The sequence below is a fragment of the Meleagris gallopavo genome, chromosome 4 (assembly GCF_905368555.1).
Source record: "Meleagris gallopavo chromosome 4, MGAL_WU_HG_1.1, whole genome shotgun sequence".
NCBI lineage: Eukaryota > Metazoa > Chordata > Aves > Galliformes > Phasianidae > Meleagris > Meleagris gallopavo.
Genome location: NC_139407.1, coordinates 15322699 through 15350334, shown reverse-complemented (window position 1 = coordinate 15350334; position 27636 = coordinate 15322699). Strand labels below are relative to the sequence as shown.

At 42.4% G+C, this 27636-nt stretch overlaps 1 protein-coding gene across 2 annotated transcripts in view; it reads left to right on the top strand.

The window, feature by feature from the left end:
• Positions 1-21630: 21630 nt before the first annotated feature.
• The window catches only part of GPRIN3 (GPRIN family member 3), a 35463-nt gene continuing 29457 nt past the window's right edge, over positions 21631-27636 (top strand). Inside the window, exon 1 of one of the 2 annotated variants that reach the window (XM_085222268.1) lies at positions 21631-22087. The gene's annotated coding sequence lies outside the window, so the exon portion shown is untranslated. Of the gene's footprint in view, positions 22088-22132; positions 22772-27636 lie in introns of those variants that run through there. The other variant, XM_085222267.1, reaches the window with a different exon arrangement.

Genomic DNA, 27636 nt, shown 5'->3' with positions numbered 1-27636 from the left:
ATATAGCTGAAAACAGTAAATACTAGGCCATAAATGCAGGGAAGAAAAAGAAACACTACTATCAAATACATTATTTTCTGGGAATCACTTAGCCAAATCTATTTAAAAAAATTTTTTTTTTTTAAACAGAAACAGCTTAGGAATGAGAAATAGAGTATATCGAGAACTTGTACTTATTTGACAGTTAACTGGTAATTGCTGTTATTTTTGTGTTTATTACTTGTTTGAAAGAACTAACTTCTTCCCTTAAGTTGTTGCTTTATTTATGCTTAATGTTGAGGTAAGCCATATAAACAAATTTCTTCCTATTTTTGTTAGCTACACAAAATGTGTTGTTAATGGCTTCTCTAATGACTTCAGAACTAAGAATGATAATATCAGTGCAAAGAAGGAAATTAGGTAACTGCTGAATAAATTATTCTAATGTTTGTGGTAGGGGAAACAGCTTATCCTGTAATAAATATACCCAAAATAATCTGAGAAGCATGCTTTGGAGACAGGTTGTTGCACAGCATGGTGAGCTCAGGTACTGTGCACGTGTTCCTCCTACAGCCTGCGTTGAAGACGCATACAGAGGCACAGGGTCCAGCTGGCCTGCCTGAGGGCAATAGTACCACCTGCCTGGTGGTACTGAGGTGCAAAAGGGAAGGAAGATGGTAGAACTGCAGGTGCAGTGAGGTAAAATGCAGCATTTGTAGTGATGTTTCCTTAGATAGAATCATAGAACCATCATCACCACAGTTGGAAAAAACCTCCAATATCATCCAGTCAGACCTCCAGACCTGTTTCCTCTGCACAGTCTCTAGCCATTCTGCCCCAAGCCTGTAGCATTGCCTAAGGTTGCTTTGGCCAAAGTGCAGGACCCGGCACTTGGTCTTGTTGAACTTCATCCCCTTGGCCTCAGCTCAGCAATCCAGCCTGGCCAGGTTGCTCTGAAGGGTCTTCCTACACCCCAGGAAGGTTGACACGTTATCCCAAGTTGGTATTATCTGCAAACTTACTGAGGGTGTGCTCAATCCCCTCATTCAGGGGATATTAATAAAGATATTAAAGAGGACAGGCCCCTATATTGACCCCCCCACTGAAAGTTACTCACGACTGGTTGAGTAGTTTAATATTCTCACTACAGGTAGCTGCACCCTTGTTTCACACTGCAGTTTGAGATGTGCATGGTTATTCTGTAATACCTACCCAAGATGATGAGAGGATCTGAACTAGTTAGGGGTTTTTGATGCCAAAAACAGTAAGAACAAGATGGCCCTAGATGCTGCTGCTCAGCCCTAGTCATGCTTATGGTGGAAGCTGTTATTTTGCTGTTTGGGCCTCTGCCCAAAACCATAAGCATGCAATTAATGTTAAATGAGAAATTGGATCAAACCAAGCCCTTCTTCTCTGAGAAGCTTTAGAACTGAAATGTTTTCCTCCTCCTGTTCTTGCAGACTCTGGTGCGAAGCCAGAATAACAGGCAGCTGGTGTGGAGCCAAAATTTAAGCCTTATATCTGACAAGGCTATTATAAAACTGATATGCCCTTGTTTGTATCTTCATCTATAAAAAAGGAAAAAAAAAAAAAAGCTGGCGAGTATTAGCTCATGACATGTAAAAGCAGGAGCCCTGCTCCCAGAGATTGCAAGTGTGATGTGTATGTTTATTTAGCACCCACTGCCTTATTGATCTTTAGCATCGTGTTTTGATTTATTGCTTGTCAGTGCCAGCATTATGGATTTACTGCATGTGAATGCTACCTAGTGTTAAATATTTCAGCAGTGATTTATTTTCATGTTCAAGTATGAGAAAGGAATATTGCCTACTAGCTTTAAAAAAAAAAAAAAAAGAGAAAAACAGAGCCAATGAGGTGAAATCTAATATGACTGGAAACATTATACAGTTTCCTTTCTGAATTGCAGTCGGGCACAACGTTGTTGTTCCTATTTCATTTGCCCACAGTGATGAAGGACATCACAAAAGAGCTTCACGTTCTTTGCCCTAAAGGGGACAACATCAGCTAAAAAGAAGTAGCAAAATTGCACATTACATTCTTTTTCCTCATGCCTTTTGAAAATAGCTTGTCAAAACCACACTGGACCCAAGCCTATCTGGCTGGCTCTTTTTCAGCCACACACCGAAGGACAGTGTGTGTCCTGCTGGGGCTGCAGACAGCTGGTGCAGGTGTGCAGAGAGATGCCTGCAACTCCTGCATCGCTGGCCCTGTAGGTACTGCTTGCTGCAGAGCTGCACCGTGACTGTGCCCCAGCCTGCCCTGTGCTGATGATCCACAGCGTAGAGGAACAAGCCTACATGGTTCCCTTAGTTTACATCAAGTTAGCTTTTTGTGCAGTCCATCTGCAGCCTGGGTAGCAAGTGGCACAGGATTAGCTGAGGGGAAGGCAGAAGCATGGATGAGCTAAGAGAGATTGTAGAGGTTCAGAAGAATGATCCAGGTTCCCCATGAGAACCCCTTCTTTGAGGTCTTCTGTCAAGGTTTTCTACCCAGGGAAAACTGCAATGGACCAGCCACCTAGGCATGATTTTATTCAACTATTTAGGTTTGCACCGAATGTAATGCGTCCTATTTATTTTCATGGCAACTACAATAGCTATGAAAAGCACAATAACACTATTTAATAGAGCAAATTCTCAGGTACAAAACAGTATTTCTCAATGTAGTCACCACCATTAGCGATGTATTTTTCATCAGCAATGAACAAGAGCCTGTATGCTGGGCTCGTACAAATCTGCTGTAGCAGAGGTGACCCACTGTTGCCACTGCTGAAACAAACACCGTACACCTCCTCACTGTATCCGTTGCTTGGTCTCCATCAATGTTCAGCAAGCATCAAAAAATGCTAGCTGGTGCTATTTTTTTTTTCTTTTAGAGAAATTGGTTCCATTAAAAATTAGCTATGAAGATTTAGGGAGTAGGAAAACCCATGAGCACAGGGTAAAGGGAAATTGCAGCGTTTGTGCAGTTGCAACTCTGAATGCTTATAGGGGAAAGAATAGAAATTTATTCAGGTTAGAAAACCATTTGAAATTGCAGTTTTAATGTTGCTCATGACAAGTGAGTGAAAGCAGATGGACAGATGAGGTACTTAACGAGGTACTTAAAGAAGGTGATATGAATGCTTACTTCCATCCACTTTAATAAGTGCTGGGAATCCCTGAGGATTTTCTTCTGCTCTCTAAATGAATATAGTGTTCCACTGCTTTGGAAGATGAAATGAAGGACAAACATGGAGTGTCAGCATTGGTCAAGAGTTAAAGTGATCTTGAAGATCTCCATCTTTACTGCTTTGGTGGGAATAACCAAGCAAATGGCTTAAGTGGATTACTTGATGGAGGCAGCAATGACTTGAAAGAACACAAAGTGGAGAAGGGCAAACAGTTCTAGTAGGTAGAAACACTCTGAGATGATCAGCCTGGGAAGGACAGAAAAGGAGGTTGGAGCTGCACTGACTGCTGTTACTTGAACTTCCAACAGTTTCTTTTACCCTTGCATATCTCAGCAGCCCCGTAAAGAAGACATACTCTTACCTGGCTCCAAAGTTCAGTCTTCGCTCCCAGTGAATGCCAAGGCAGTAGCAGACACTGGAGCACTGACCTCAGTAGGTGACAGTCAATTGTATGTGTCTGAGTTAAAATATGGTAGTAATTTTAAATAGCAGGTGCACTTACACGAGATTTTTACCAAGCACGTAGGTAATGAAACTTAAGCAAGAGCTACATTCCTTGAGGCCAGAAAGACAAAGAGAGGTGGCCTTGATCACGGATGAAAAAGTTTTAGTGTTTATGTGGCTCTTGATACAAGCGGATTCTGTCCAAGTGTCCAAGCTATCCCTCTGCTTCTCACTGTGGTTGTTCTCCCACAACAGAACCATCTGTGTTCTATCAGTGGGAGAGTCTGACAGTTAAAAATGATGCTTCTTCAAGCATACCCAGAGGAATTTATCCACTGCTATTAAAGAGTCACTGGATTGCAAAATGTTCCACTCTCCTACTACAGATTATAATTTTTGAGTAACTACAGGTCAGGATATTATGTTGTCTTCTGATAGTGCTTTATAAAACTGTGACTGTCTGGAAGTTGTAAAGTAGTGTATTTTTGTATTCATGCTGCTAATTTGTAAGCCTAAGACCAAATCACAGGGACCACGTACATTTTGTCTTGTTAGGAATAGAATGTGCCAGTTAATGCTGATGAAAACTAGTGATCCTTTTGCAAAATGACAGTTCTGTTTATACAAATGAAATATGAACAAGAAAACAAATTCTGAGTAACATTTAAGAACTGAGCTAGACAAAGAGGTGTGTTCTTTGCACAGAAAGCTTAATGAAATTGCCACTTCCTTCCTCTGCACAGCACGCATGTAGCAATGAGCAATTAACTTGATATCTTTGGACTACTCCCAGATTATTTGCCTTCATTGCATACTCACAGAGGAATGAGTGCTGTTTCTTCCATCTGTACCAGGCGTGTGTGGTCAGGTCCTACACTTACCCTGTGGATAACAGCCTGGTCTTTCTTGGATCTTGAATTGCTAGTATGCTCTAAAAATGTAATCTTCTCTTGCTCTCAGTACCTTACAAGCGACTTGCTTCATGGTTTTAACCTACCTCCAGTTCGCTCTTTACTGGAAAGAGGCGGTAAGCTCTCATTTCATAAAATGAAACCTTCAGAACAGCTGATCCTGAACTTCTCTGGCTATGAGCTGCATATAGGGACTATACGACTTACTAACCCCAAAAGATATGTAGGAGGCTGGCAAAGATTCAAGTTCTTTCTGTGCTATTATTTATCATGTAAAAGGAACAAAAAACTCTGTCAGCTGATACTGTGACACTATCTGCTGTCCCAAGATCAGAAAAAGGGTGGTTGAATGTAACGGGCAAGATAAGATACTGTCCAAGTGATACAATCACAGGAGATAGGAACCATCTTGCTCCTGATCTCTGTGGTCAGTGACGAGTTAGCTGATGGAAAAGAAAGCAGCCTGTTTGCTCTTAATCAGAAGAAATACTAATTACTGTTACTGTCAGGACTATCTCATTAGATGGATGGGTCCTGCAGTAAAAAATCTGTATCCATGCACTGGTGTACACTTTGAGGTAATTCAGTGTAGGGGTACTTGTGCATATCTTCCTATGTAAGTGTGAGCATAGAGAGGTATGTTAAGAATTGTGGAAATACCTACTTGTCTGTATGGTTTCAGGAAATCAAATAGGAAACCTACACTTGACCATAACATTTGACTCATTTTCTAATGTTTTAAGCCCAGAAAAAAAAAATCAGAACTATCATGAATTCACTTCCTTGTGTACTCCATCAGCTAACAATCTTCCAGGCCCCTGGGAAGAAAATACAGATTGGGCTGGTGTACTGCTGGAAAGAAGGCATTTAGATCCATCACACAGACTGCTAACAGTGAAAGCAGGGATGTTACTTGTAGGAAAAAAAAAAAAAAAAAAAGAAAAAAAAAAAAGCAATTACAGGATATCCTGCATTGGAAGAGATCAATAAAGATCAAGTCCAACTCCTGGGTCCACAGGACCAACCAAAATTCAAACCACTTCTTCAAAGTGTTGTCCAAATGTTCCTTGAGCTCCAGTGGCTCAGGGCTGTGGCTGCTGCCCTGGGGAGCTTGTTCTAGGTCCTGATCACCCTCAGGTAAAGAATCTTTTCCTGATACTCACCTGACCCTCTCCGGCTGCAGCTTCCATGCTGTTCCCTTGGGTCCTGTTGCTGTCACAGGGAGCAGAGCTCAGCGCTGCACCTAGTGAGGAGCTGTAGGCTGCCATGAGACCTCCCCTCAGTCTCCTCTGCTCTGGGCTGAACAAACCGAGGGACCTCAGTCCCTGCTCACACATCTTGTACCCCAGACCTTTCTCGATTCTATTAGTCCTGCTTTGGATGCTCTCATGCAGTTTTATGTCCTCATATTGTGGTGCCTTAAACTGCGCACACTGCTTAAAGTGAGGTTGCACCGGAGCTGAACGGGACAATCCATTCTCTCAACCAGCATTTAGATATTGTTTGCACTTCAGTAGAGTAATTCAGCAGGACATTTTACTATCGGCCTTCCTCATCCAGATCAGTTTATCTAGCCTGTATGTTCGTGGTCTAAAAAAAATGCTGTGTAAGTTACTGGAGAGATTCTCATCAAAGAACAGAGATGCTAACTGATGGCTGATGCAAAATTTCTGGGAGATTTTATCTCTAAACAGTGACTTAGGGTAAGAAGGGCAGTGTCAACAAGAGCAATGGGCGCTGCGTGGTGGGTGAAAATTTGGAGTGAGACACTTATCAACACCTGCCTATTCAGCTATTCTGTTGACTATTTTAAGTGGGTGTATCATGTATATCTTGATGTATTGCAAGTGTTGATTGTAAGGATGTTGAAGCAATATCTGCGAGCATTCTAGCTGATGGGAAAGGTAGCAGAAGGAATTTGAAGAAGTGCATCAAAGCAGGAATGATGTCGCAGTAGATAGATGTTTGCACTCTTCAGGCTTTTCTGATCAACCTAGAAGCTGGCGTTTGGTGTGAGATGCAGTGAGGCTGGCCATGACACATCACAGGCTGAATTACAGTAGCAGACTGGGACAGTCTGCTTTCACACAGGTAACTGGAAGAGCCTGATTTCAGATGCATGGCTTAGAGGCTGGATTCCTACTCCGCCTCATGTCCCTCATTTTTCTAATGTGAGCCATTGAGGCCAGGAGTTGTGTCACACACTGGCCAGCTGGACATTAGTGTAACACAGATTATAGTAACTACTCAGGTCGCACTGAGGGATGTTGTTGAGTCATGAAATCTCACCATTATATGCCTGAAGAAGGTTCGTATTTTCTTTCAACAGAAGTGCTTCTTTCCATTCTGAGAACAGGACAAGGCTAATCACTGTTATTATCTTGTAAGGGAGTGATAAAACGCAGTGACATGCATGAGGCAGCTGTCACAGCTTCTCTCAGGCAGCCCATCAGCCCTGTCTGCTTCTTTCCAACAGATGTGATGACAGTGCTGTGCTGATGTCAGAGACAGGAAGTGCTGTAGGTGGGGCAGAGCACTGCGCAGTTTGTCCCGTTGCCCAAGGCGACTGAGTTTGCACAGACTTTGCAAGCTGCATGAAAAGACATTATTTCATGGCCCCTGTCTTGCTTAATTATCACTTCAGCAAGATAATTTCATCTCTGTTTTTCCCCCCCTTCTCCGCCTATTCTTTATGAAGAGCTCTCTGGAGCAGAAAAGGTCAATTATGGAAAAAAATCATAGCAGAAGCTAAGGCTAAGTAAAGGTCAGGTGATTTGATTTGACTCTTGTGTACGCAGCGATTGTGTTTTCTTCTTTGTGATTTATGAGGGAACTGATGGAAACATCTATATTTAGATGGTCTGATAGATCTCATTATATTATGGGCTCTTGAGACTTCTTTGCTTGAATAAGTCTGATGTCTGCAGAAGGACTGACTGCCCTGTGGCTGCACAATGCCTCTGCTTTGCTTATGAAGCCCTTTTTAGTTTCTGTCCATGGGAATGATTTCTGTATCCAGAAAGGTACGTGGTCAAACAGGCCTCCTCTTACAGGCAGCAAACAGAATGTCAATCTAACCGAAGCAATCAGTGATTCTTAAAGAGAGGTAAGCTCTGGATTTACAGGAAGATGACAGAAGAGGTTTGATCATTAAGAATTGCTTTATCTTTGTTTGTCTTTGTTCTCTGATATCTGATAAATGTGAATTTTCACAATGGCCCACATTCCCCATTTGATCCCAAGAAGTGATTGCAGCTACTCCAGATATAAATTGATATGGGTTAGGAAGAATATACATGTAAATACTAGGAGATAAAAATAGGAAGAAATTATATTTGATGTTCTCAAAGAACAAGCAAATGCCCTGGAAAAAACTAAGTCAGAGTTTAGGTGGTGAACCTCCTGTTACTTGTTTTTTACCTAATATAGAACTTACACCTTCCAGCCACTCAACATGAGAAGCTCTAAGATCTATGAATTCCTTGCATCTCACTGCATGTGCTTAGTGACACAATGCTTCTACAGCTGTCTCATCACCTTCCATTTGGTCTATTGGACCATGCAATATGGAACTCACCTGGTCTGTCTTCACTCCAAAAAATCTGCAAGATAAAACCACTTATCCATCAAATAATAATGCAAATGGAAACTATAAGGGGCTGGGGAGGGCAAACTTGCAGAAACAAATTGGCCTACAGGGAGATTTGAAGTGTAAGTGTGGAGGATTAAGGAACAATCATTTCAGTTGCAATGGGCTGATTATTGTTGATGACTACCAGAATGCCAGATATCTTTCACAAACAGGCTCTTGGTTTCTCCTGTCTATTTGTATGCAGCACATCACACGTTCATGCTCATGGTGAAACTGACCTTACACGAGGGAAAGCAAGAGTGAGCCCAACCACTGTGCTGCTCCAGGGCAGCCAATCCACAGCCGATGCCTCGTTGCTGAATTAAGCAATAGGCCAGGGTCTATAGCAAACATGGAATCAAGGCTTCATAAATCAAATTTCCTTGCAGCAGTAGAAGCTTGCAGGGAAAAAAGCAAACAGTGCTTTTGTAAACCCATTGCTCTTGTTTGGATTGTTGTTGTTTTTGGTTTTTTTTCTTTTTCTTTTTGAACTGTTCAGTGCTATTAGTAAATAAATGTTGCAATAGATTTTTACTACATGATAATGGAGCATTTAAGCATTTACATTATTACTGAAATATTTATTGAAACTAAACAGTACTATGTGTGCAAAACCCATCTGCAAGAAAACTGAAACAGAAGCAGTATAAATGTTGGATCATAATTATTCCTAATTGCAAAATCTTTTAAGCAAAAAGGAATTGAATCTTGAAGCACTTGCTGAGCTTGATTTAGCACTTCATTAGTCAGGTTTTGAACCAGTTACAGAGATGATTTAGGATTCAGCTGGAGTAGCACAGTGGTGAATAATGGGCATGCTTTATGTATGTACCCCTTGTGGAACTAGACATTCTTAGCACTTCTAAAGTTCAGTTTTATGAGTCTGAAAACTGAACAACATCTGAATTTCCTCTTAAATGGGAAAGTCAGTTCAAGTTTACAGGTCAGAGGAAACTTAAAACATACAAGCCTTCAAATACTGAAATAGAATCAAATCCTCTCGCCATACAGTTCCGCTGGATATGTTTATATAGCATACTTTATTTGTAATGTGTAAATGTTTCTCTTTTATCGCATGTGCACCTATCTTCAGATGTGTGTTCATATATCTGCATGACATATGGCAACATTAAGTATATCCTACCACAAACTTTATTTGCAAAAAACTGGTACCCAAAGTCTCCTAACCAGTGAGGTTCCTGGTAGTAATTCTGTTGGTATATAACGTATTGTGGAATTGCCAATGAGTTAATGGCAAAGAAAGCATCTTTGTTTAAAGCCTTGTGCAAATTCATTGATGTGGAATAAGGAATGCCTGCCACTTGAGTTTGTGGTATCCATCAGAAATTGTTGGATCATTCAGTCTTTTCAAGAGAGTCTATTTTCCTCAGGCCACTGGTTTTATTAGTGTCTTGCTGCAACAGATACCACTATGTGGTAAGATCCATGAAAATATTTCTTGAATCTTTCAAACCCTGAAAATGGCACCCTTCCTTTTCAATAGAACTTGGAGCACCATGTCTCACTGTAGGAAAGGTTTGGTTTTATTTATAGAAACTGAAAGGCCCACTTCTTGTTTCTGAAGCAGAACTGAGAAGCAATTGGTTTTTACTTCAGCGTTGCAAAGAGAAGTGACAGAGAACAAGTGAGATTTTATCTGTTACTTAGGTACAGTTCCACAATAGTTTTGGCCAAGTCTATGACCTGTTGGCTTTGTTCCTGTACCCACAATTCAGTTCAGGTGATGGAAGGCCCATGGTTTAGGGGGTTAGGAAAGCTGTTACAGCTAAAATTAATGATTTGGAGATGCAGATATTTTGCCTGGATTAACCCTCTGGTCCAGTAATGGTGAGGCAGGCAAGGATGTGACCAGCGCAAACTACCCTGAAACTACACTCTGGAATGTCCTTTTGGCAGCTCCTAGGTAAAGACTGAGTCCGTGGCCCCTCTGACAAATGATGAGGCTAAATGCCATGAACTGAATTTTGCAAATTTTCATATCCTCCGCAATAGGATGCTTGCATGCGGAGTGCTTTTGGAGATGGACCTGGAGCACACTACCTGCCAGCCAGCCATGTCTAGGAATTACTTGGGAGAGTACAAGCAAAATCATGAAGGCATGAGGTCCAGTAGCAGGTAGTCTAGTAGGTTGCGTCAGTGTGCAGGAGCTTGAACTTTTCTAGATCAACATTAGTTGATCAATTGTTAGAATAATGATGGTCTAGCTGCTTGCCCTGTCTTCTTGGAAGCCTCTGGATTGCAAAACAGTAAGAAAATCTTAGGAAGGGAGAAAAACATCTTAGGTAATTGCCCTGTTTTCTCCACTGAATTCCCTCAATATCTTTATTTTACGTTTCAAAAATGTTTGTCCTTGCTCTTGCATTATACAGGCAGAAAAAGTTTTCTGGCATGAAGCTCCTGGTGGAGATGTCCTGGAGGAGACTAGGCTAAGCCTGATCTCAGTGGCTATGGAGAACAAGCATACTGCTGTCCTCTATGGAAACGGGATTAAAACGAGTCAATAAACAGCATGTGTAGCACAAGAAAAATCCACACGCTGCTGACTTATATGGAAAAGTAATGTCTCAATTACTCTACAAATGCATGGCATCTCTCTTTTGTGTGAGAGATTTGAAGTGAACTCATTTGTCTTGATTCACTTTACAATTCTCCTAAAGAGTTGTTAAGATAAAGTGAGCATATAAATACACGGGGCATGCAAGGAACTATTTGTTAGAACTGCTCTCATAAATGTTTCCAATTTACTTCCCCACATACAAATACAACATTTTCTTGAACACATATAATTGACTGCATAGAGGACCCTCACTAGAAGCATGTTGAGATGTATGGTGTTTTCCAGAAGATTAAACATTTGAAATCTGTGCCCTAATGTTGTTGTGTGACATTTCTAGTAGTTTGGGGTTTTTTAGAGGGTGGGTGTGTTTTTTTTTCAATCACAGACTCACTTCTGCTCCCCTCAGGAATACTACATGTTTCCCAGTAACTTTGGGAGAGGAATAGATTTTGTCTCAACTCTCCATACCATGAGATGTGTCTTCTTGCATCTCCTTTTCTCTTCAGTCTTCTTCCCTTACTGAAGGCTGGACTGTGTCAAGCAGATAAAGAATCATAGAATCACTAGCATTGGAAAACACCTCCAAAATTATCCAGTCCAGCCGTCCACCTACCACCAATATTTCTCCTCTAAACCATGTTCCTTATTACAGGCCCCAGTACCAACTCTGGGGAACACCACTGATGACCAAAAGAAATAGGTGTCTCAACTTTGACCAATGATTCAAAGAGCAGTTTACCTAGCCTAACATTATCAAGACTTGTTTATCTTATGGGAGCATGCCTACTGTCAGAAAATTCTCTATCCTCACCGTCAGTGTCTGAGTTTAGGTTATCTGTGTCATTTTCTTTGAAAAAAGGAGGTACAGTGTGACTCAGGACATTGCTTGGAATGTCTGGTTCCAGGACCTGCTCCTGATACCATAAGAGTCCTAGCCAAACAGGGAGAAGGCAACCTGGTTCCCAGTTCTGGAGAGCAAAAGGCAGTTTGTGGAGGCCAGAGGGAGAAACCTCTCAAACTGCAGGAGAAAACAAGTCTTTCAAGGCTGGCCTTGCTGAGGAAGTCCTGCTGTGTAGTACTGGCTTTACTCAATTATATGTAACCAAGGTAGATGGTATGCGTGTCAGGACACTCGTCATTTTGCAGAAGTCCTGATCAGCACTGCAGTGCCCCTTAATTAAGGTCATATGGCAGCCCACGGTAAATGAGGAGGCACATACAGATTTCCCTGTTCCCTGCCACTGCTATCACTGGAGGTGGTGTGATTAATCTCCGTAGTTGTACAATATAAATGCACACAGGTGGGGAAATCACTTTCATTTCTCACTCTTTCTTCATCAATCTCAGCAGATAAGCAGGTTTTTCTCTTCAATCCACTCTTGTCTTAACATAAGTAAATGAAACGAAGAAGAATCTGCCTCTCACTGTGCTCAGCTGAACTTGAGTCTCTTCTTAGCAATGGCATGAGATCAGAGAAGCATTGTCTACCATTAACGTAGACTGAGAGCACAATGGGATCCAGCTTTGATTACAGTCTTTAATACAGAGCCTTAAACTCTTTGAGAGATTTCTTAATGCAATCAAGATTTTATGTTTTCTTCTGTTCCCTATCCGCATTTCAAGAGACCCGTTCAGTGCATCGGTGATATCCAGTTTATTTTTCTAGTTGTGAGTAATGTCCTCTGTTAGTGGTATAAATGGCACCTTTTGCCCTTGGCAGAATTCTTAACAATTCTCCTGCTGCCTATTAAAGCAGTTACATAAATAGACACACTTCATTAATATCAACTTTTTCAATGACTAATTGAATCTTTCCAATATATCTCTGAGCAGCCATTGAATTATTTAGATAGCGGTGGATATGTAGAAACTCATGGGCTGCGATGTTGAAAAGTCACTAGAGGCGGGGAAAGAACAGGATTTGCTTGACTTACATGTTAGCTGAGATGCTTCAGAAGACTGTGTTCCTGAGAAGGCAGGAAAAATAGGAAGTTCTGATGAGTATTGTCTTGCTGTGACAGTGATGCTTGCTTGTGGGGAGAAGGCTTGTCAAAATCATCTGATGAGAATGCACTGGGAAAAAGTAAAGCAAACCAAGGCTGAAAAGGGGAGGAATATCAATGGATGCCAGCTCAAAATCTGGCATGATATCCTGAGGAAAAGAAAGGCACAGATTGCGCTGTGGCCTTTTAAGAAACCTTAACAACACAAGAACTGAGGATGGTAATTCCTGTTGGGAGAGATTCATTTTTAGTCTCTTAGCAAGGATTAGCAGGGCTCATTTATTAAATCATCAGGCATTCTGAAATTTATTCTAGGGCAAAGAATCCAAAATCTACCTGCTGAAGTAGAGAAAGGTTAAGTAATATGAACAAGTTCAGAAGTAGATTTTCTCCATATGTACATGTCCATGCATGTGTAACTAATTCACAGTGCTCTTCAGCTAAAATTTGATTGATTTTTATCTTTTTTTATCATTTTGGAAATTTGAATTCTTTGCATGTGTATGCATAATAGGCAATTTTTTACGTGTACAAGGAGATAAACCTACTGCCAGTAGTATCGCAAGCAAACTATTTGTATTAGCTCAAGTTAATCTTGTTAAGACTTACTTAGACCAATACTTGGTAACTGTTCTTGGTCATTACTGGAGTAATTTTTATCTTTGTCTGTGTTAAAGATTGATGCTGTATAGAGCTCAAAACAAGTTATGTAGGGGACAGAGTTTCCTTTGGAGGTCCTGCAGTGAGTGAGACTTTATTATTGGCTATATCACTGAAGTGGCAGTATACCATCTATTACAGTCTGCTGCCTTTGTGCCCATTAGCACAATCCACTTAAAGACCAGGCACAACCAAATTTCCTGTGCTGAAGAGAGTTCACAAACTGCTTTCCCAAAGAGCGGTGTGACCCTTTTTAAAGAAGAGCAAGAATAATGTGAAGTAACTGCATGCGCCAATAAAATTGGAGCCATCCCAGTGGAAAAAACAGCTCTGGTGCCTCCTGGAACAGCCTATTGGTGTATCCTGGGAATGGGGTCCTTCTGCATATACATGAGAGTTAAAAGGAAGTTGAGCAAATACACAGCTACAAATACCAAATATAAATCAATTTACCAAATTTACCAATTATAAGTCTATTAATAAATAAATCATATATTTACCAAATATATATATTTTTCATCAGGTTGATGATCTTTCAGAAAATAATTCATTGCCTTAAAAACTCCCTCTGTTTTGAATAGTAAACCATTCTCAAGTAAATTTAAATGGCCATGAACCTCTCAAACATGATAATTTTATGTGGAGAATATGAGTTGTAGGTAGATATGTCAATGTAAAGTGAGCAGGAGCCATGTCTTATCCACCCTTTGCAATTTGGCAGTTAATATACTATAGCTTTATGGAGATCGCTATGATGACTTAAATCTCTCATCTACATACAGAAAGTAAGCTGACTTTCTCTATTTCCGTAGTCTACCAAACTACCAAAAGTTTCCCAGAGAGCAATGCAGTAAATCTTTTGATTGAGAGCTAAGTAAGTGATAAGAATGTCAAGCCATATTTATGCTTTTATTCTTCCATAACAAGTAAAAATGATTCATATGTGGACAAAGAGCTGATATAAAAAGACCCCTATAAATTTAAAATGTTTTTTTATTGCAGTGACATAAAAGTACACTGTTCTACTGGAAATAAGAAATATTCTTTTTCCATGTATTCCAGAGGCAGCACCAAGAGAGGGTTAAAATTTCTAGTCATTTTTGAACACTCAGAAACCTTTTCTTTGTGTTTGAACTTAAGTGTGTGTCTTCTGAGATTTAGGCTGTCTCATGTCATTACTTAATTCTCAGGGTCTTTGCAACTCTCAATAATTAGCAAAAGGAGAGGTAGTTTCATGACTACTTGATGTTGCAGTCATTTGCTTTGTATCTCAGGGCTTTTTGCAGCATCTGCTCTATCTGGCAATGCTGCCTTAGTTCTACGTCCCCAGAATGTCTATTTAACTTTGTTTTGACAGCTTTATGACTGCTGAAGATTTCTGTGTCATACTGGACCCTTTAGTTCAGCTTTAAGGCTTTATCCGTTCCTGAAGGCAGACTCCTATCCATTGATTTCAGTTTACCAATAATGATACCAGTTTAGCAATAATGATTTCTTCTTGCCGTGTTACTAATTGGCCTCATTTTGTTCAAGAGCTCAGAAAAAAGGTACACAAATCTCTCATTTAAATCCAACATAGTTATGCCTGGAGACTGAGCACTAAAGAAACAGAGAGGGTCCAGCTCCTTTGAAGACAGCAGTTAATGCAGCATTAAGAGTTAGCCATGCAAAACTTCAGCCCAGGTTATATCTTTAAGTTTGTTTGTGTATACCCACAGAAAGCATTGACCATGATGACTGAGAACTTTACTTCACTGGTTTTCATTTAAGATATGGAAGTAGTGGAGGAAAGAAGACTGATTCATCTTATTTTTTTAGCTTTGGCTTTGCATTCCATGACCACGTCCAGGATCTCACACCAGCTGAGTGTGATAATGAGCAGGAATCAGCCCCAGGCTTCAGGTTTTGTAGTCTCTCCATCAGGATGCTATCACAGAGGAGAAAAGGTAGCAGCTGGCTTGGAAATATTTAGCACAATTACAGAAAAGATGGTGGGTGAAAAATATCATAGAATCAGACCTGAGATCATTCCCATAAGAGCTTGGGGAAATGTGATTCAGTGGAGACTTACAAGGATGAGGCCTGTTTGTATGTTTAATAGTGGGGTCAGAGCAAAAAGGGGGGTTTTGCAGATATTTTAGAGAAGGTAATGTCGGTTGAATTGAACAGAAGGACAATTTCTAGTATTTACGCATTTCCTTAAAAACAGGGGAAATGATTTCTTGCTCTGCAACCGTGAGATATTTCTTGCAAGAGTACCCTTGATTCACCACACCTTGCCTATCTCATGTTCTGAAGGGATGTCCCAAATTCCAAAGGAAAAAAACAAACTACAACAAAATCCACACGTTTAAAGAAGGCGTATGTCGATACTCCTAATACAATTCAAACAACCAAAATGGATATGCTAATAGATGGGACTTGCACACAGAATGGTGATGAAAATCCATCTCAAAATGCATTCCGTACATCTGCCTGCCATAAAAAGCTGGGATTGTACAGAAAGGATCCTGCACATATCCCAGAGCAATTGGTTCAATCCTAGCTTGAACAGGTCATGTCTGACTCTTTGATATTAGTGATAGAGTTTGGATGCTGCCTGTAGCAAGGAAAAACTTAGAAGGAGCAAAAACTAAGGAAGAGTGGAAAATCACCCTAGCAGAAAGAGTTATGAGGACAAACAGTGTGGGAGAAACTCACAGGAAAACCTTGTGCATTCAAGTGAAACTAAGCCAGTGTAAACTTTATGGTTGAATACTGCTGTGGTGGAGCCCATGGTGAAGGTGCACTGAGGTCACTTGGGGAAAGAGGCTTGGTTGCACATGGGGATGAGGGTGTCCAGTGTGAACAGACTGAGTTGCTTACAGCATGCATGAATGCTTTAGCAAAAAATAGTCCTGAGACAGAAATGAAAAGGCCTGAGCTACTGCAAATTCAGGAAATGTAAAATGAGTTGGCTTGATCAAATGGAGATAGTTACTTCTGTGGTGAGAAAAAGCAAACAAGCAAAACAAGCCTTTTGAAAGATCCACCTTAGCTTCCATACAGAGCTACACTGAGCTAAGTTTGAGCTACAACTAATTTATTTCCTTTTTATTTAGACTAATAGAAGTTATTACCAGTGTCTCGTATCAGTAATGTTGTTAGACCCATGGCTGGGTATAAGATACAATAGAAGCAGGAAAAAGCCAAAAAAAAACCTGGAAAGATTGGATGTCTTTATTTTAGATGAAATAATATGATAGGTGATTTACAGATAGATGATGATAATAGATACAACAACATTTAGAATGATCAAGAGAAAGTAAATCAATTTTTCTTTAATAATTCAAGAATAATTTGCACACAGACAAATTCAGTGATACCAACGAACATCACTTCACAATACACAAATACATCACAGACACTTGATAGCATACATTTGTAGGATTCTGGTGAGAATTACTAAATACTGGAAACAGGAACACTTAAGATTTCATTTTATAAACTATCTTGAATGAATGCAAATCTTTCTGTTTCAGGGCAGCATTGAGGAATTTAGAGACAATATTGATTTAATTCCAGATTTTTTTTTTTTTATCTTTTCAGGCAGCTGGTTCTAAACTGATATACAGTTTATGTCAGCAGTTGTTGTTTTTATAATATTTTTTACATTTAAACTGGATATTCTGCTTCTCGTCTGCTTTTTTTCATCTCCACTCCTTACCATTCTAGATACCGTACTGTACGGTACTTATTCTCCATGTTTACACCTATATATTTTTTATCTGCTAACCTTGCAGCATCAACTACATCTGCTTTTTATCTCTCCTGTAATATGAATCAGCATAAAAATCCATGTAGTAGGGATAGCTACCATGAGTTATAAACTGTCTTGTTAGCAGCCCGGGAAATAATTATTTTGGTAGCATGAGGTTAGATATTAGGAGGAAGCTTTTTACTGTGAGGATGGTGAGGCCTTGGCACAGCTGCCCAAGAAGCTGTGGATGCCTCATCCCTGAAGGCACTCAAGGTTGGACGGGGCCCCGGGCAGCCTGAGCTGGTGGGGGGGCAGCTCTGTCCACGACAGGGGGTTGGAATTGGGTGGGCATTGAGATCCCTTCCAACCCAAGCCGTTCTACATCTGATTCCATGAGAAGCTTCCATCTTGCCTGATAAAATGTGAGAGCACAAAAGTAGCTGCAGTAACATTATTAAAGGATGTTTCCCTCTGGAGTAATGTGTTTCCACAGCCAGCTGATGACACCCAGGGAAGTAGGCAGAACTAGACTGGTGATTAGAACAAATAAGTACCTAAAATCTGTACAAGTGTACAAGCAATATATAGCAGTCCTGCTTCATAGAAATGCATTGTTGAGATTATTTAATTTCAATTTACATTTATCTGCAGCCCTTACAACCACCTCCTAGAAGGTGCTCTGGCTGATTTTCTTATTTCCTGAACTTCTGAAAATATCAAAGACATTTGGTATACACAGTTAACATAACATAACTGGAGACAGGGCCCTGAAACCAGAGTTCCCATGTATCTGGTACCACATTAGCTTAATTTATTGCTCCCAGTAAGCTGTGGTTATCTGAGCAGATAGTTTTTTTGTTGTATTATTTGACATCATTACTGTTGAATATGCACCAGAATACCATGTGGTAAGTACGTAATAAATGAGCTCATTATGTCTATAATCGTTATGATTATGTGTTGTTCCAGATCTCAGTTTTGTTGACATAAAAAGAGGTAAACAGTATAAATTACTGACTCATCAAATGGTAGTTTTAATTTGTTGAGAAGGCAGAGGGTTATTTTTTTTGCATGGCCTGTTTCACATTTAGAATCACAGTAATGAATATATAGAATATTTGTGAAACGGGAATAGGACAATGTGAAATTAATTATACCCAAATGTACTACACAGACATAAAGGGTGAAAATATTAGTACCACAACACATTGACCAAAAGCTTCCTGTCATATGAAATGAGTCAAAGAAACACAGAGTGGTTGAGGTGCTTTTCAGTTGATTGAGTAACCCCTGTATATACCGGTGCATGGAGATATTCCTCTCTCGGTGCAGGACTTTACATTTTCCCTTGCTGAACTTCATCAGGTTTCTGTCAGCCCATTTCTCTAGCCTGTCCAGGTCCCCCCAGATGGCAGCAAGACAGTCTGGTGTATCAGTCACTCCTCCAAATTTTGTCATCAGCAAACTTGAACAGGGTGCACTCTGTTCCTTATCCAGATCATGAACAGGACTGGACCCAGAATCAACCCCTGGGGTACACCACTTGCTACTGGTCTCCAACTAGTTTTTGGCACTGATCAGTACTCTCTGAAAACCTGGCTGTTCAAAAAACTTCCAGTTTACTTCAGTGCCTACTCACCTAGCCTATGCTTTATCAGCTTCTCTATGAGAATCTTAGGGGAGTCAGTGTCAAATGCCTCAAAGCCACACTGAATTAAAGGAAGATCATATCCACTGCTCTCATTTCATCTACCAGGCCAGTTTTTTCATTAAAGAAGTTCTTTAAGTTGGTCAAGTATGGTTTCCCTTTGGTAAAACCAGGCAGACTACTCCTGAAGATTTTCAAAGGCATGTAAGAGAGGCAATTGACTATTCAGCCTTGGAAGTCACTGAGTCATGCAGGTTCAGCTGGAAAGACTGGGAAGATTTTCTGTGTCAAACACATGGAGGACCTTTTTCTGCAATTCTGAAGCCAAAATAAGACAACTATTGTGATTTGCACTTCATGCTCATGTGCTTCAAAAACAGTGCCCAAATGTTTTCCTGATGAGTTCAGATAAAATGCTATCGTGTTTCAATTTCAATTAACCCCAAAGTTGATTTCCAAAAAAGAGGGAAGTATTAGCTATAAATATTAAGACAGATGAAATTTCTCTCTTTGCAAACAGTGGCAAATAAGGGCTACCTGGAGACAAGCTTGACTCTCACCTCTCCATGGTGTGTGTTATTTCTTCCCAGGTGGGAAAAGTTGCTGTAGAAGGTAACAGCACTAATATTCTTTCAGTGAATTGGGAGAAAGATGCTGGAAGGGAAAGATGGCAGTGGGGTTAAAGCTGCATCAGATGATGCAAAAAGTCTGGCTAGCTTAGATAATTAATTGGTTAACTGAGTGCTAAGACTGTGATTTTAGTATCTCGGGCTAAGGGAAGAAGGCATGATTAATGGAAAGGATCTGTATTAGGAATTTGAATAAGCAATTTTTTTGCTTAGGAAAGTTTAGGAAAGCCAGAATAACTGCCTTCTTAATGTCTGAGGATGTCTTTGTAGCAGCAAGGCCTGTTAAGTGTCTGCAGCTACCTCTTCCTGAAAGTCCAATGGCCAATAAAGGAAATTGCATCATCCAGCCTTTTTCTTTAACAAAAAAGAGGAAACTTTTCTATAGTAATATCAATGGCAACAGGATTAATTCTAGGAAGTCTGGAAATGTTTCTGTAAAAATTATGTCATTTAAGAGAATAATGAGAAGAGTTTGTCAGCCTGATCTGATTCCAGACTCAGAGATGACAAGGGTAAGGACTAGGCTCTGTAACAATCCTCTGAAGCACCAAAAAAGGGGCAAGATTGTAACAAGAACAAAGTAGAGTCAGATTCGTAGGAACCCTTGGCTGTGCCAATACTGTACATCTCTGCTTTTCCTGATGAAGTTTGATGCTCTCCCCACTCTCCCCCTCCAGTGAGGTTCTCAATGTTTGGATGTTCAGGCTCTTAAAACTACTATTTTTTTTATTTTTTATTTTGGCATATGTAAAGAAGCAGCTGTTGATGGCAGTTATTGAAGATCTAGCTTAAATTTTCCATGGTTAAAGACAGAAAGCCACATTCAGGCATGGATATTACATAAATATGTGCTGACCTCAGTGGCCAGTGCTGGGAAATAAGTTGCACACTCCATAGTAGGAAACATAAGAATCACGGAAACATAGAATATCCCAAGTTGGAAGGCATCCACAAGGATCATCAAGTCCAACTCCTCGGTCCACACCTCCAAAATTCAAATCTTTGTCCAAACACTTCTTGAACTCTAGCAGCTTGGGGCCCTGATCACTGCCTGGGGCAGCCTGTTTCAGGGCCCAATTACCCTCTGGTTTAGAACCTTTTCCTAACACCCACCCTGACTCTCCTCTGATGCTGCTCCATGCCTCTCTCTCGGGTCTAGTTCCTGTTACCAGAGAGCAGAACTCAGAGCTTCCCCTCTGCTCCCTATGAGGAGCTGTAGGCTGCCATGAGGCATCCCCTCAGCCTCCTTTTATCAGAACTGAACAAACCAAGAGACTTTGGTTAATTCTTATACGTCTTGCCCTCTAGACTTTTCCCCATCTTCTTAGCCCTCCTTTAGACACTCTAATTGTTTTATGTACTTCTTTTATTGCGGTGATCAAAACTGCACCCAGTGCTCCAGGCGAGGCCACACCAGCACAGAGCAGAGTGGGACAATCCCTTCCATCACCCAGCTGGCAGTGCTGGGCCTGGTGCACCCCAGGGAATGTTTGGCCCTTTAGACTGCCAGGGCACGCTAATGCCTCAAATTAAGCTTGTAATCAACCAGAACCCCAGATCCCTTTCTCTGGGGCTGTTCTTCATCCTCTTGCCCCCAATGCATATGTGTATTCAGGGCTGGCCCATCCCAAATGCAGAATCTGGCACTTTTTAAACTTCATGTGGCTGGGACTGCCTAGACCTCTGATATGTCAAAGATCTCTTTGCAAGACCTTTCTACTCTCAAGAGACTCAGCAGTTCTTCCCAGTTTAATGTCTTTCAAAAACTTATTATTATACCTTTGAGTTTTGCGTCAAAGACGTTTGTTAAAAACATTAAAAAGAACTCACCCTAAAATGGAGCCCTATGAAACTCCATGAATCAGCAACCATCATGTAACCCACGAGTCAAAGAGACTTAGAATCAGTAACTGAGCCTGAGGGTGTTTTACTGTGCAATGAATAACATATGGATCCACTAATACGGATAAAGGGAATATGATTTATTAATGCTTGAGATTATTAGATATCAAAAGATGATTTGTTGAATCTTTTAGCTTGCTGTCGTTTTTTGCTCCTCGATCTTTTCCATGTTACAAAACAGTGTAAATACAGGAGTTCTCCTCACAGTTTCTCCCACAGAATTTCCATAAAGGAAAGTGGAAGAGCTGGAATCTCTCTGGTTGAAAACCTGCACTCCAATCTCCTGGCACTGCAGAACCATTTCCTGCGATTGCAGCAGATAGAGATAAAATTCCACACTGGTGGGAATAGATTGCAATTAGATCAGAGATTTCCAGACAGATATGAGTCCTAACACAAAATGTTTTTCTTGCTAGTATTTTTGTGGAGGTGTTGGTTTTTGTTTGTTGTTGTTTTGCTTTTGTTGGGTGTTGGTTTTTTTGTTTTTTTGGTTTTTTTTTTTGGGTTTTTTTGCTGGCTCGCCGCAGGCAGACCGGACAGCGCTTCACAGTGGTAGCTAAATTTGCCTATCAAAAACAACAATTCGAGCTGAAAGCGTGACAAGAGTCCATCAGTATTTGCATAAGCTGCGATCCCACATGCAAATGTGTACGACCCCGCAAGCAAACGGCTCGTTAGGTGCCTAGATAGCAGTCTGGCGGCACACTTCCTCGACTGACACGTGCAGGACAAGCACAGGTGGATGGGACTGGTGGATTTCCTACGTGCAGGTCTGGCTCTTTTGTTGCAGAGCAGCCACCCGGCTGCTTTTGCCGCCGGTAGCTTTGCGCTGGGAACGGGAGCGAGCCGGCTCGCGGGGTCGTCGGGCGGAGCGGAGGCGATGCGGTGCGATCCCCGGTGCGTCCCGGTGTCTCCGCCACGGCACCAGGGCCTCTCGTTCAGCTCCGTTTCCTCGACGGAGAGCAGGAGCTCCCCGCGTCCCGGGCCGGCGGCTGCGGGACCGTAAGAGCTGGGTTGTGCCTGCGCGGAAACAGCCGCCCGTCCGCGACTACTGGCACCGGCAAGGCAGGAGCCCGGGGCTGCCCCGCTCCGCCAGCGGCCGCGGGGGGGAGCGCTGCCCTGCCGGGCTCCCCGCCTCCCCGCGCCGGACGCCGGCCTGCAGCCTCAGCTCCGAGCGGCCGGGAGGTGCCGCCGCCCGCCCGGCTCGGTTCGACTCGGTTGCTCGAGGCCGCTCCCGCCGCCGTTGCCTCTTCTCCGCCCGCTCCGGCTGCCTCCCCCTTACCTTCGCAGCGGGGAGGGCAGCCCGGCGCAGCCCTCCTCCCTCCGCTCGCCCTCCCACCGCCGCGCACCCTGAGGAAGGGCTTATTTTCCTGGCCGGATGATGAATTTCTCCGCAAGGTCATCCCTGCCCGCGGCGGCGGCGCACCCGCGGCTCCCCGGGCGCTGCCGCGGAGGTAAGGGGCGGGGGGAGCGGGAGAAGCGGGGGAAGCGGGAGCACCTCCACCCCCCGGCACATTTGCCCAAGCGTGGAGCGAGAACGGCGGTCCGGGGCTGCCGGACGTGGCGAGGGCCGCCTGCTCGCCGTGCCCGGCCGGATGCCCTCTTCCGCAGAGGAGCAGGGCTGCGGGCAGCCCTGGGGGCCCCTCCCACCTTCTGCTGGTTGTTACCGGTACTTTGGCTCCCGCGCTTTCGTCGCGCCCGAGTGCGGAAAACTTTGATCGTGATACCAATTAATAATAATAACGACGTGCCCTCGCCCCACCCGCCGTGCCGGGTTGCGGCAGTCCGGCCCGGCCGGAGGGATGCTCGGCTCGATCGCCACGGCAGCGCTGCGGTCGCCACGGCAACGGCCCGCGGTGGCGCAGCGGGAGAAGACCCTGCGAGTCCCCGCAGCGAGTCGGGGCGGCCCGGCCCCCACACCTGCCGCCGCCCCGCGGGGCTGAGCGCCGAACGGTGACCTCGTGGCCCGCTCCGAGCTGCCGCCGGGCCGCAGCGACTGGTGGGCGGCAGCGCGGCGCAGGTGGACCGCGAGCTCTGGGCTCCAGCAGCTTCGCTTGCAGTGTGCCAGCCGGGGGCTCACCTGCTCGGTTTCTGGCCTGCTGGGTTGCATTCAGATAACTGGGTGCGTTAAAGGCTTGCCCGGTGCCGCTCACCCCTTTTAGCTAGACGCCCAGGTTTGCTGAGAGTTTGCCTGGAGCAACCTGGTTTGGGGTAGTAAGTCCCCAACGGGCCTCTTCTTGCTGCTAATGAAGCCAGCAGCCAAACTCAGTGAATTTTACCAAGTTCTGCTGTCTGCAGCTCAACCTACTTTTGTGTTCTCTCCATGCAGGCCTTGGCTTTGTTAACACTTTTTTCCTTCATCCTTCTTTCCTTTTCTCCCAGGAAAAGACAGCAGTGCTGCCAATGGGCTTAACAGAGTTCTGATGGTGATCTCGTAGCCTAACCTCTTGTATAGTACAAAACACAGAGTGTTCCCCAGTGAACTGGAGGCCTGGCCCACTAGCCTCTTCAAATAGCTGTGATTTAATGACTTTAAACGATGGGGAATTTACAGCATTCCTGGGTAACCGGCTCTTATTGTTAATCTCTATGTCAAACGTTAGCATCTTATTTCCAGTTTGAACTTTTCTGACTTCATCTTCTTGCTATGAGATCTCCTAATGTCTTTGTCTGGCAGATTAAATAGCTCTCTAGTTTCAGATAGTCTCTGTGCAAGTATTTAAGGACGGTAATTAAATAGCCACTTAGTGTTGTCTCTGATGAGATAAATAGGCTGCGCTCCTTTGGTTTCTCCCAGGAATACAAAGGCTCCAGAGGAAAAGCGGCTGCTCTTCTCCAGGCCCCCAGAGTGGCCGCCTGCAAAGTGCAGCCACCAGCACGGCACAGTGGCTTCCAGGAAGGCTGCCATTAATGTCACTGCAGAGAGAATGACATCGGGCACAGTATTCCCCTGTCTATTCACCCAGCAGTATGAACTTTGTTTTCCCACGACCACGCGGTGGGAACTTGTGTGTCTGTGATCTCTGCATTTCTGGGCAAGCCAGGCTTTTCTCAGGAGTTGTTTGCCTGTCCTGGAAGGAGTATTTAAACTAAAGTTTCCTACATGCATCACTCTGGATCTGTCTGTATTCAGGCTTTTCTCCCTGTCCTATCAGTTCCAGGGAGTTTGCAGTATGCTAACAATAGTCAAGCTCTTGTGTTTCTCCCTCTGCAAGTCAACTGAGTTTTTCCTCCATGCTAAAAGTGTCCTTTTCCTTCTCAGTCAGTGTAACCTTTAGGTTATTTGAAATTTACTGGAAGAGAAGTTATACTGAGTAAAGCATAAATGAAGAACTGAAAGTGCCCACTGCAGTGAAATGGTTTCATAGCTGCTTTTATTCAACTGTGCCTCCAAGCGTTGGTGAGGGAGAGATCTGCTTTCCCGCCTTACACGGGAGGGTGATGCCCTCACTCAGCGTGATGCCAAGGCTGATGTCTGCATGGTCACTATGTTGCAGGTCTTGACCTTGAATTGTCTGAGTTTTACTTGTCCAAGTTGCACTCCGCCCTGGGTTGATGGTTTTCTTTAGAAAGCACATGGCCTGACAGAATGGGCCAGAGGCTTCTGGCAGGACGTTGTCAACTTGTCTGGTTGCATGCAGCGGCCCAAAGGGGACTGAAAAGCTGCAGGTGGGAGATGTTCTCTGAAGTGAGATCTGTTGGGGTTTCTATAGAGGCAGAATTGGCTTAGTAAAGCTGACAGCCCCTCTGTCTGTGGGGTTACCGGTGTGCCCAGAGGGAGGGCGGTGTCAGAGGCACAGTCGGGCAGCTCTGTGAGGGTGTTGGTGTGTGTGTAGCTGTGCTGAACGCAGCATTGAGTCAGTTGCTTTCTAACTAATACCACTTAGAAAGTGCAAGAATCATTTCCTGTAAGCCTCATGAAGAAACACTGGGACTACGAACAAATGCATTGCTTGTAAGGCTACTGCTGGGCATGCCTGTGGCACTTCAGTAGCACAGAAAAGCCGGGTATTTGCCCTTTCACAAGCAGAGGAATAGAAAGGCCCCTTATCAACATAGTTTCCCAGTATGTCGTCTGTTCACTGTTGTGGAGCATGGTGATAATACCATTACGAACCTCAGTAAGATAAATAAAATATCTTTGGATTAAATACTGCTCCATCATTTCCTCCTTCAAGGTGTTTCAGTTTGCAAGATAAAAGTCCTTATCTATACAGGCAAACCATTCCATTAAGTGAGGTGATTCTATGAGTAGCATTTGTTTGCATGAATAAATATGGCAGGTTTCAGTCTGAGTGTCTTCAGTGGTGGAATTAAGAAAATGTAAATTCTGATCATGTAGTGGCTTAAATATCAGTACAGTGAACTCTCTTGAAATTCCACAAAGGATTTTTTGTGGATTTTTTTTTATCCTAGTCCCTGAAAATATGTCTATACAAAATGCTGCATGATGTATTAACAGTGATGAATGAGGGAGGTGCCTATTAAAAGGGTAAAAATATCTACTGAGCTAAGATATCAGAGAATATCTGAGGGGAATACAGAACCCTGTGAGCCCTTGAACTGCAGGAAATTCTTTTCACGTTGGTGTCAGCATATTAGAAATTGTTTATTGTGGATTTAACTGTAGATTTCCCCTATATGAAATTCTGAGTTTCTGTTACCTGGAATGCAGCTTTTCCTTCTTATTCAAATGCTGTCTCTTTCTCCCAAACTGGGGTAGTTGTTTTTTTTTTTTTTTTTTTTTTTTTTTTTTTTGGTTGGTTTTTCTTTTTTTGCTTACAACTTTCCTTTCTCAATGTTGCATCTTCTCTTCAACTCGTTTTGCCACTAGAAGAGCATATAGATCTCTCCATAGAGTGGTTGGTTCCAAAACTCAACTATTTTTGAGTTATCATGACCAGCTTGGGTCAATCTGGTGTTAAGAATGGTGCCTGGTGATTAACTCTGCTAGTCGATGATGGACAGAAGATGGTGTTTTTATGAGTCTCACAGTTACAATGTCAGCTGAAGAGCACTCAGCAAGGAGAGACAAGTGGTGGGTATAGCTAGGTTTATTTCCTAAGAAAAGTATGTTGCAGTAGTAACGTGTGTCAAATGGGTCCTACAGCCAGTAGTGCAACATTTATTTTTGAACATGAACAACATCCATTAGCTGCAATCAAAACTAAGGGGAAGCTGATTATACTAAGAACAGTACTCTGGCTGTGGTTTGCTTCTGAAATTGACGCAGGTGTGAAAAACGACATGCTTGTAGCCCTACAGCTATAGAGCAAAATCTCGTAACTTGTATGACTCTTCTTCTAGATATGCATAATTCCTTAATTTACAAAACCTACACTGAGGACAGAGGTGACACATAGGCTGAATCTGTTGCAATTGTGGATTTGAGGCTAATCCTGGATGTTATTTCATGAAATGTAATGATTTCATATCTGATAAAACTTTCATATTTGTCTTCTAGGGTTATGAACTGGTGCAGAATACTTCAAAAATAGTTGTGTAGTTAAAGTAAGTGAAACTCCAGCTTGACTAGGTTTCAGGATAAGGTCAGCTGAAAAACCAAGATAGAGGCATTAGCCCTTTCCTCAGTCTGCATCTCTGTGTACGTATGAATAGCATAACTGGCCAAAAAAGATGACTAGCATGAGGGATTGTTGGCAGTAGTTTGGCATTATTATGGAAGATTAGAAATGTACCAAAATTCAGCCATTATTGTTTATTTATTAATCATAGGATAGGAGTTGGATGCACTGTCTGTAAGCATTGATACTATGTGACAAGATGGCTAAACTACTCTCATATTTGGGGGTACATCAGTTTGCTCAGGTAAATGTCAACTTCTTAAGAGACAGAACAAAGCAAAGACTGATAGTATTTATTGGTTAAAAAAAAAAAAAATGTTCTGTATACATTCTGAATCAAGTTAAATTACCTTCTTGCAGGGAAAGCTTCTGAGAGTCTCTGGCCACAGTTTACTTCTACAAACAGTAAGAAAAAGAAAAAGGCTACGTATGTATTTTGTTATATACATGGACTTTGAATTCTTTAACAGTTCTACAGAAAGAAAGATTTGTACTGATTAATTTTTTAATCACAGATCAGTTACTTATTAAAGTCGAGTGACTCGTTTCTTGGAGGCAGGGGCTAAGTGTTCACATCTGTAAATCAGCAGCACATATGAAAGGGCAGTAGTGTCAAAATGCTGCTGAGTAAATATGAGAAAAGCACATCACTGATACTTGTAACTGCATGCAGTGTGTGAATGTAAGAGAAAACAGGAAGGATGGAGACCAAAAGAGTGATGATTAGAAATGAG